The sequence below is a fragment of the Glandiceps talaboti genome, chromosome 15 (assembly GCF_964340395.1).
Source record: "Glandiceps talaboti chromosome 15, keGlaTala1.1, whole genome shotgun sequence".
NCBI classification, from domain to species: domain Eukaryota; kingdom Metazoa; phylum Hemichordata; class Enteropneusta; family Spengelidae; genus Glandiceps; species Glandiceps talaboti.
The window spans coordinates 5,258,604-5,267,277 of NC_135563.1; positions in this window are offsets into that span (position 1 = coordinate 5,258,604).

The following is an 8,674-nucleotide window of genomic DNA, read 5'->3' on the forward strand; positions in this document are numbered from 1 at the left end:
TCAGTTTAACATCCTATTAAAATGCTCAACGTCTTTGAATTCAAGAGTAAATTCTACAAATATTATTTTCAGACAAGATTAATACTTCGTCTAGGTATCTAATTGAAACTGAACCAAAAAAAAATGTCATGATTGAAATAACTGTCTCGACTGTCAGGGTGGTGACCGTATGTTCCATGTGTGTACGTTTATGGATGTTTGTGTTTGCAAGGAATTCAATTAATGCAGTAATGTATAAAGAGATACGGTTACCCTAGTATAATGGAGCCATAGACATTCTTTATTTTCTCTGTCTTTTGTTCCAATTAAAACAACCTGTTCGCAAGTACGAGTTCAATCATGCTACGAAATACAACTCTTATCCGTAAAAGAATCGCGAACAACCCCTGCTAGGAGTGTATTTAAGAGGTATATCCATTTCATACCATAAGGTTAAACATCCTAAACCAACTTCGAAAGCAAAGAGAGCAAGGCCACTCCAATTTATAACAGTGTACGCACATATCTAATGGCAAAGAATGAAATGTTGAGCGGCGTATGGAAATATAAAAGATATATTGGAACCATATGGCACACTTTCCATCGCACGACCCATGGAAAATTGATCTATAATTTGAAAAATCACCCTATAATTATGATAAAGCACGTTTCGTCACAGACGTCAACTCTGGGTTGTGTTTTGGGTACATATTACATCAATTTGGTATACGAACGATGGACTATCATAAGGATAGACTATATATCACAGTAAACAAAAACCCTTCCTTAGAATATACATATTGAGTAGAATGACTTCTCGGATGTTGACATTAGCAATCGCGCAAACAAGATAACGCATACTGCATATATGATATATAATATACAATGTATAATATATATATATATATATATATATATATATATATATATATATATATATATATATATATATATATATATATATATATATATATATAGTTTTGGTAGTACTGGTACTACCAAAACTATTGCGCTCTGCCACTGCAGTATAGAGCACTGTCTTAGCAGATTGATACTCACCGAGTTCACCGAGTTATATATATATATATATATATATATATATATATATATATATATATATATATATATATATATATATATACACACATACATGTATATATAACACGTCATCTTTTATCTTGTTAACATGTATTATAACAGAAGAACATATCTTGATCACCAGATTCCATTCAATGGCATACTCCATTCAGTCACCACCTTACTTTCTTGATAACAGCATAAATAGCGCGAAGAATGTGCAAACGTTTTAAATGTTGAGATTTCCCAAAGTTTGGTTATTTTGTAAATCAAACTTTTTTCGACAAGAAATATAGTCAAATAAACCAGGAGACAGTCTACTCATTGAACGTGATGTGCATTTATTATAAATCACGAATTACTATTCACTATTTCTGCAAACAACAAGATATTTTTTTATATTTTCTTGTACGTGAGCTCTTTTTACAAAGTTCTGGTCGGCAGTATATGTAGTCTGAAAGGTCCAGTCGTTGGTCCGCTTATAACCCCACGTCTGGTAAGCGGAAGGAACGCAAGAATCATTCAAGCTATATTATACATTGCTGTTCCGAAAACACGTACGATGCATTTCATCAATTGAAACCGACTTTCACGTTCTATGGAAATCCCTACTTAAGATTTAGAGAAATATTGTAATAAGAACAGTTAATGTATTGAAATTATTACCGTCACGTACATCAGTACTTTTGAGATTTAACTTTGAAATGTATGGGATAGTGTCTGTTTACTGGAAACTTGCGCCGAGAAAGGATGTCAATTAAAACATGAGACGAGTGGGTTAGTATTTGAGACACAGTGTGAACTTGCATTTATTGAGACGCCGCTACTTAGAGAACTCGATGGCTATCGTCAAATCACGAGTGTGTATACATGATAACCATCACTTAAAAAAGACGAAGCTTGTGTAAGTGGCATTTTAATTGATTTAAGTACATAACTAATAGCAATACATGTTATTCTGATTTTCTAAGTTAGAAAATGTTCTGTATTCTGCTTGTGTCCACACTGAGCGAATTACCCAACATTTTCACATTTTTTTTGACCTGCTGTGGGTTCACTGTTTTCGCTAAAGCCAAGGTATTGTTATTGATAGTCCAGGGTGAACACATCCTAGTAAGTTCTGTTAGTCCAACATGTCTTTCCAAATATCCTAGACTAACAATATGAAAAACTCCAATGAGAGCAGTGGACCTTCCAAGGTAAGGTCATAGCACCTTCGAAAATTTTGGGTAATTTGCTGAGCATGGGAACATGTACTGATTACCAGATTACTCGATATACTTCATAATTTTCTTACTCAAAGTTTATTCAAACCAATACATGTTTGGGTATATTGGGACTCTGAGATCGTTGCTACCTAGGACATAGTCCTACTTTCAGACCGGGTGAATAAGTCAGGACTCATTCTGACATTGTCCCTTTCCAGAATCGAGTCCCGATTTACGCCGTCAGCAAGCAGGACTATTTCGAACACAAATAATACTCACAGAAAAAGTATAAACATATCGTATAATAATGGTATTATTAGGTATGTTAATACTATGTAGGCCTATGTATGGAACTTGAAAATCAGCCATCTTGAATGATGCATACTGGGAAATATGGTATCGTTCCAGTGCACCGAACAAACATCTCTTAAATAGATGACTATAATTGCAAACAATCTTTGTCGTGTTGTTTTCGCGACACTTTCCACATTTAATATAGTTTTGGTTGAATTAATGCATATTAATTAGGCCAATTACCATAATTTTGCCAATTTTGATAATTTCGCTCTATGTCTCGATTGAACTTTGCTAGTTACCCAGATCTTTACATTAGAGATTTTACCATAACTGCACATAGTCATACATTATACTATACTGGGCATGCTCAGTTTAGATTTTAGATTCAATTTGGTTAAATGAAGCGGTAGAAATGGAGGTTGGTAAATGAATGATGTATAAATGTATGTCGGGGTAGATAAAGTGATGGAGCATATGCATTGGGTGGACAAACTGATGGACACACAAAAGTTTGGAATGTGAAAGTACAGATGTTAATAAAACAGATATAAATAACTAAGCTAGCTAGGGTACAGTATAAATTATCATACATACGTACCTGTTTATTGATGTTGTTACTGACTATCAAAGCGTAACACATTCTGTATATATACGATTTCTCTAACACAGCATCTGACTGTTCTGTTTACTGAATACCATGATATCGACTACAAACACATCACTACTGTGACAAATATTTAAGCAACAACTAAGCTGCATGTGATAAGTACAATTTTCTGTGCGCATAGAAATCTAAATCATCGTGTTTTGTTAGAGTTACATGTAATATACGGCATTATTCATAAATGCGTTGGCTCGTAGCAACACTACTATATTTAACGTTCTCGTTTCGTCTCGTCTTACACATGCCTCGGCATGAAATGCACTAAGCTATAAATCTCTGTGCAAACAGAATACCAGATGCATCACTTGGAATACAATCTGTCCTATTTGCTGTAGTAAGTGCCCAGGCCCATGCCCATATTTGGTATAAAAGTTCAACGGCTGCTCAGTATTACGTCCATAAAGGGCGCCAGTGAGTCTGAATATGAAACATTATGTAACATAAACGTAAATGGCAATTTGTATCACTTGGTCTGAAAACCTATGTCTAGAATATTTTACCTTGAGATGTAACTAACATCTTCTGTCTATTTTGGGGTTTTTATTTTCTTAAATTTGTTTTGAAGTTTTGCTGATAAAAATGGATTTCATAAACCATGGATAACAATTATTGTTTTGCAGTATTTTCACTTGTAAAGTGTAAGTTGTCAAAGAGATAACCAAAACTTGGAGGTTTATCATGTTTGATGAGAATATAAAAACTCAAAACGTTTCATAATGTGTTCTGTAAAGTAAAGTAAAGTATTTAATTTTGTCTAAGAAATTAGGTACGATTACACAAATTCAACTATTGCAAACTCATGCCATGTTATAACGTACACAATAACAGCGAGAACTTCTATTTATAGTGAATTACATTTGGAATGACTTTCTCTGTTTTTCCGCGCGCGCGAAGAATGCCCGGGGATATGTCAAGTTGAGTTTGTTTGCTTTCCGTTTGCTTTGTACGAGTAAACCGCCCTGGGGTTAAAAAAAGTCTATAAATAACACTCACGCCAAAGCTGACTGTTGGTGAATAAACTCATTAATACGCATACAATAGAAGAATTATATGGTCTACTGTGGTAGAACAACGTGTAATAACAACGCACTACAGATTTTTTGACAATCATGTTTAAAACACAGCAATTTTGTATATGCCTACGAAGAGTCAGCGACAGGATGTCAGCGTTGTACTTTTTTTGTTGGCAATACTTTTCGATTATGTAGTGGTCACTTAAAATTGTGGTTCTCATTGCCATAAAAATGTCACATTAATGCGTTGGTGATTTAAAGAAAAGGAATGGGGCAAGCTTAATACGTACAGAATACCTTATTGTTCGAGTCTTGTGGTAATCAAGCAACTTGGGTCATTGTTTCGGTGGACTTTGTCTGGAAGTGAAGAAAATGTGAACATAATTCGCTTTTCTGTTGTTTCAGAACAAAGTACAGTATTAGTGACGGCCGAGTCACGTGACAGTAATACTGTCGTAATCGAAAGTATACATGGTATATAATATGAATTGAGATTGATATGACGTTGTGTGTAGGTCATTCTACGATGAATGAACAATTTGTCACAAGTTGCTCACTCGTGAAATTGAAAATAAGTAAACTGAAACATAAGTATGCACTTTACATGTGATTGACAACAGCAATGGCAAACATCAATTTAGCTGGCAGAGCTTTACTAGTAGGTTTCGCCATTAAACCCAACTCCTTCAAAAAACATGGATGTGGGTAGTCATAAAAAATAACTTCTTTTATAATGTCCCATCAATCGTTTTTAGTTGTAATATTATAATATAAGCCCAAAAGATCAAACCATTAATCACAGATTGTGTATTTACCATGACATGTTTACCCACTACACACATATCAGAATTTAAAAGGCATTATACGACATTGATTGATTGCAAAGTAAAGTGTATTGGTAAAAGGTTGATCCAATAATTCGTAGATGGATTACTAAATTAGTATATTTTCATAATGACAAGTTCTTGATTCAGTGGATTTTCCGGAAATATGAACAGTTGACTAATAAAAAAGTGAAAAATTATTCACAAACCAATTTTTTTTTTATTACCAGTACCTTAGAAATGGTACAATAAAATAAGTACCAGTTATATATAAACAATACGTAGGTCTGTCAATGATGTATGGGGTTGATTTCGTATAAATATTTGGAAATTAATAAATTCCTTACAGCTGTCACAAATGTTATGCAACGCATATGAAATAATAGTTTTGGTCAAAAAATACTATTCAAAAACTACACAATGTAAAGGTATTGACAAAAACACCATTCACAAGTTACACAATGAAACGTTCATTTAAAAACTTCAAAATAAAGTTCTGGCATGTTGTGTTAATTATTGTTGTAAAGTGTAATCTCCTCTCCAATACAAAGATATTCTGTGTGCAGGTAACCTTGTTGTTTTGTTGAATAGTTTTTAATTAACCTTTCAATTATTACGATGGATTACACATGTATACGTACTCATCTTTCCAGTTTCCGCGGCTTCATGATAACGCTCTTCTTGTCAATTCACTCTCAGTGTAACAAAATCCACGTCTCCCTGTGGAAACCAGAAGTGGTATCATCGTTAGAGGAACCACAAATGATACCGTTTGCAACCATTAATCTGAATGAAATGCACAATGTTGAATTATAGAAAACAAATATTAGGGCAAGGATTAAAATATCAACTTCTCTTTGTTTTTCCAATTGTTGAAGCTTTTCAAAGCATATGGTATGCACACACTCGTATCAATGGATAGTATTAATGTATTGATATACTTTATCAGAGAACAATACTCATGAAAAATGTCTTTGTTGTTATTGTCATGTATGTATGTATGATTATGTATGTATGTATGTATGTATGTATGTATGTATGTATGTATGTATGTATGTATGTATGTCTGTCTGTCTGTCTGTCTGTCTGTCTGTCTGTATGTATGTATGTATGTATATGTGTGTGCGTGCGTGCGTGCGTGCGTGTGTGTGTGGCTGTCTGTCTGTATGTATGTGTGTATGTGTGTATATGTGTGTGCGTGCGAGTGTCTGTCTGTCAGGCTGTCTGTCTGTATGTATGTATGTATGTATGTATGTATGTATATGTGTGCGTGCGTGCGTGTGTGGCTGTCTGTATGTATGTATGTATGTATGTATGTATGTATGTATGTATGTATGTGTGTGTGTGTGTGCGTGCGTCTGTCTGTCTGTCTGTCTGTCTGTCTGTCTGTCTGTCTGTATGTATGTATGTATGTATTAGTGTTTTTTGAAAGATATTACTTGTCATCGTGACTCTGTTATCGTTTATGGTGTTTTTGCGTGACATGACAGCAGACAATCACAGTGACTGTGACACAATGAATTGGACATAACATAACATGTATCTAGCAAAGGTAAACTATGACAGTATCGCTTGCCAAACATGTGTCGTTACCATTTACGCAGTTTTCCTTCCATTTCGAAAAGCAAGTTATAACGTGACATTATTTTTGTGTTTGCGTATATTTCACCAGAGAGGTCACCTTTATACAAAACTGGTGAACCAAATGGAATGAAACGTTTGGAAGAGTATTTAGAAGACACTTTTTGTAACGTCCAACATGGCAATTTCGATTTAGCTCTAACTGGAGACTTTCATGCACGTACGGGTGATTTAGAAGACTTTATATTCTCCAGGACACTGAATCAGCTGCAGAACCAAACAATGCGATTGATTATGAGAAGGATGACTTTGATAGAGTTAACAAATCTATTAAATAACAAATTTAAGGTATAAGTAATTTTGGTAGAAGTTGTAAGTTTAATGTACATTACGTGTATGTTGAATGGTCGCTTTTAGGGTGATGTAAATTTGAACTACACATGGTTGGCAAAGAGTCAAAACAGACTCAAAGTGAGTTAAAAGAATTGAATACATGAAGTTATTGCTTGAAATACATCAAATATCAACTATCTATGTTGAATAGCTATCTAAAGGAGGCGCCTCTATGACGTATTATATATTGATTGCTGTCTACCAATACAAAAATTGTAATCTTCGCTATACAGAAATCTTGCTATAGAAGGAGAAATTATCTTGACAGTTTTTGAGATTCTTTCACGCACAAAATATTAATATTAAGAATTGTAAAGGATTCTAAGTGTGAGATTAAGAAAATTCAATTTTTGGTATTCGAATTCATGTTAAAGCCAGGGAAAGGTCTGTACACTTGGGACGAGGATATCAGTCAATGAATATAAGCGTATTATATATTCTGTAACAGTCTTAGAGGGAAATCACGCTATCAACTTGTAGACTATGAGGTCGTTCTGTGGAATAATGGGATATGAATAATCTATTTTTTTAAATAATCTATTATGTATCCATATTTGTGAAACTATGGGTCATGCGATCCATTGGTTTATATGAAATGATTGTTTTATTATGACAGTATCCGTCATTCGATGTGCTCTGACACTGTTGTCAAATAATTATGATCAGGTACAATAGTAGTGCCATAAATCCAGATAAATTTGGTCATTTTTAATTGTCAATCTGGCAGTCTTTGCTAACTCATATTAATCGATGGTGATTTATGACTTTGACAATGTTCGTGAAATATTTCTTGTAAAATATACCCACGGCTAATTCATCATCATAGGTGGTACAAATTAACAAGAAAAGACCTTCATGTATGTATGCATGTATGTATGTATGTATGTATGTATGTATGTATGTATGTATGTATGTATGTATGTATGTAGTCTATTTTGATGAAATGAGAACAAAGACACTAGTTTTGCTGTAGTTCTCGGTCGTCAATTAGTCTTTCATCTCAACAGAAATGAAGATACAGCAATCACTGCCATCCATAACTAGGATACTGTAGCCCATGCTCAACTCGTATGAGAACTCTCTGAATGTCGCGCTTTCCTAGCAAATATTAAGCAATAGATAGTCAACGAGTTCGGGAGGGTTATGTGTCAATAAACGATGGGATGTAGCCCATGAGTTTTTGGCACATAACCCTACCGAACGAGTTGTCTATCGTACCTATACTACGGCGTGATTGGCTCAAACGGATATATAGGTCACATCCCTAAGAAAGAATGGTTATGGCTCCATATAACCAACCAAAATCAAGGCCTCTGATCGGCCAAGTCGGTCTTGCCGTAGTATAAAAAATCTTACTACAGAAATAGATGCGGTATGTATGAAATTATAAACCAATTGCCGTTCTTCGTACTTAGTTTATGGTTGTAAAAGCGAAGTAAAACATAGAATGAATAATTTAAGAAGATAAATTGTGAAGTTTCTATGAAAACTGCTAGCGATGAATGCCGTATCAGAATTAATAGTCCGTTACACTAATTATCTCTACCAAGATAATTTGTGAAGTTTCTATGAAAACTGCTTGCGATGAATGCCGTATCAGAATTAATAGTCCGTTACACTAATTATCTCTACCAAGAT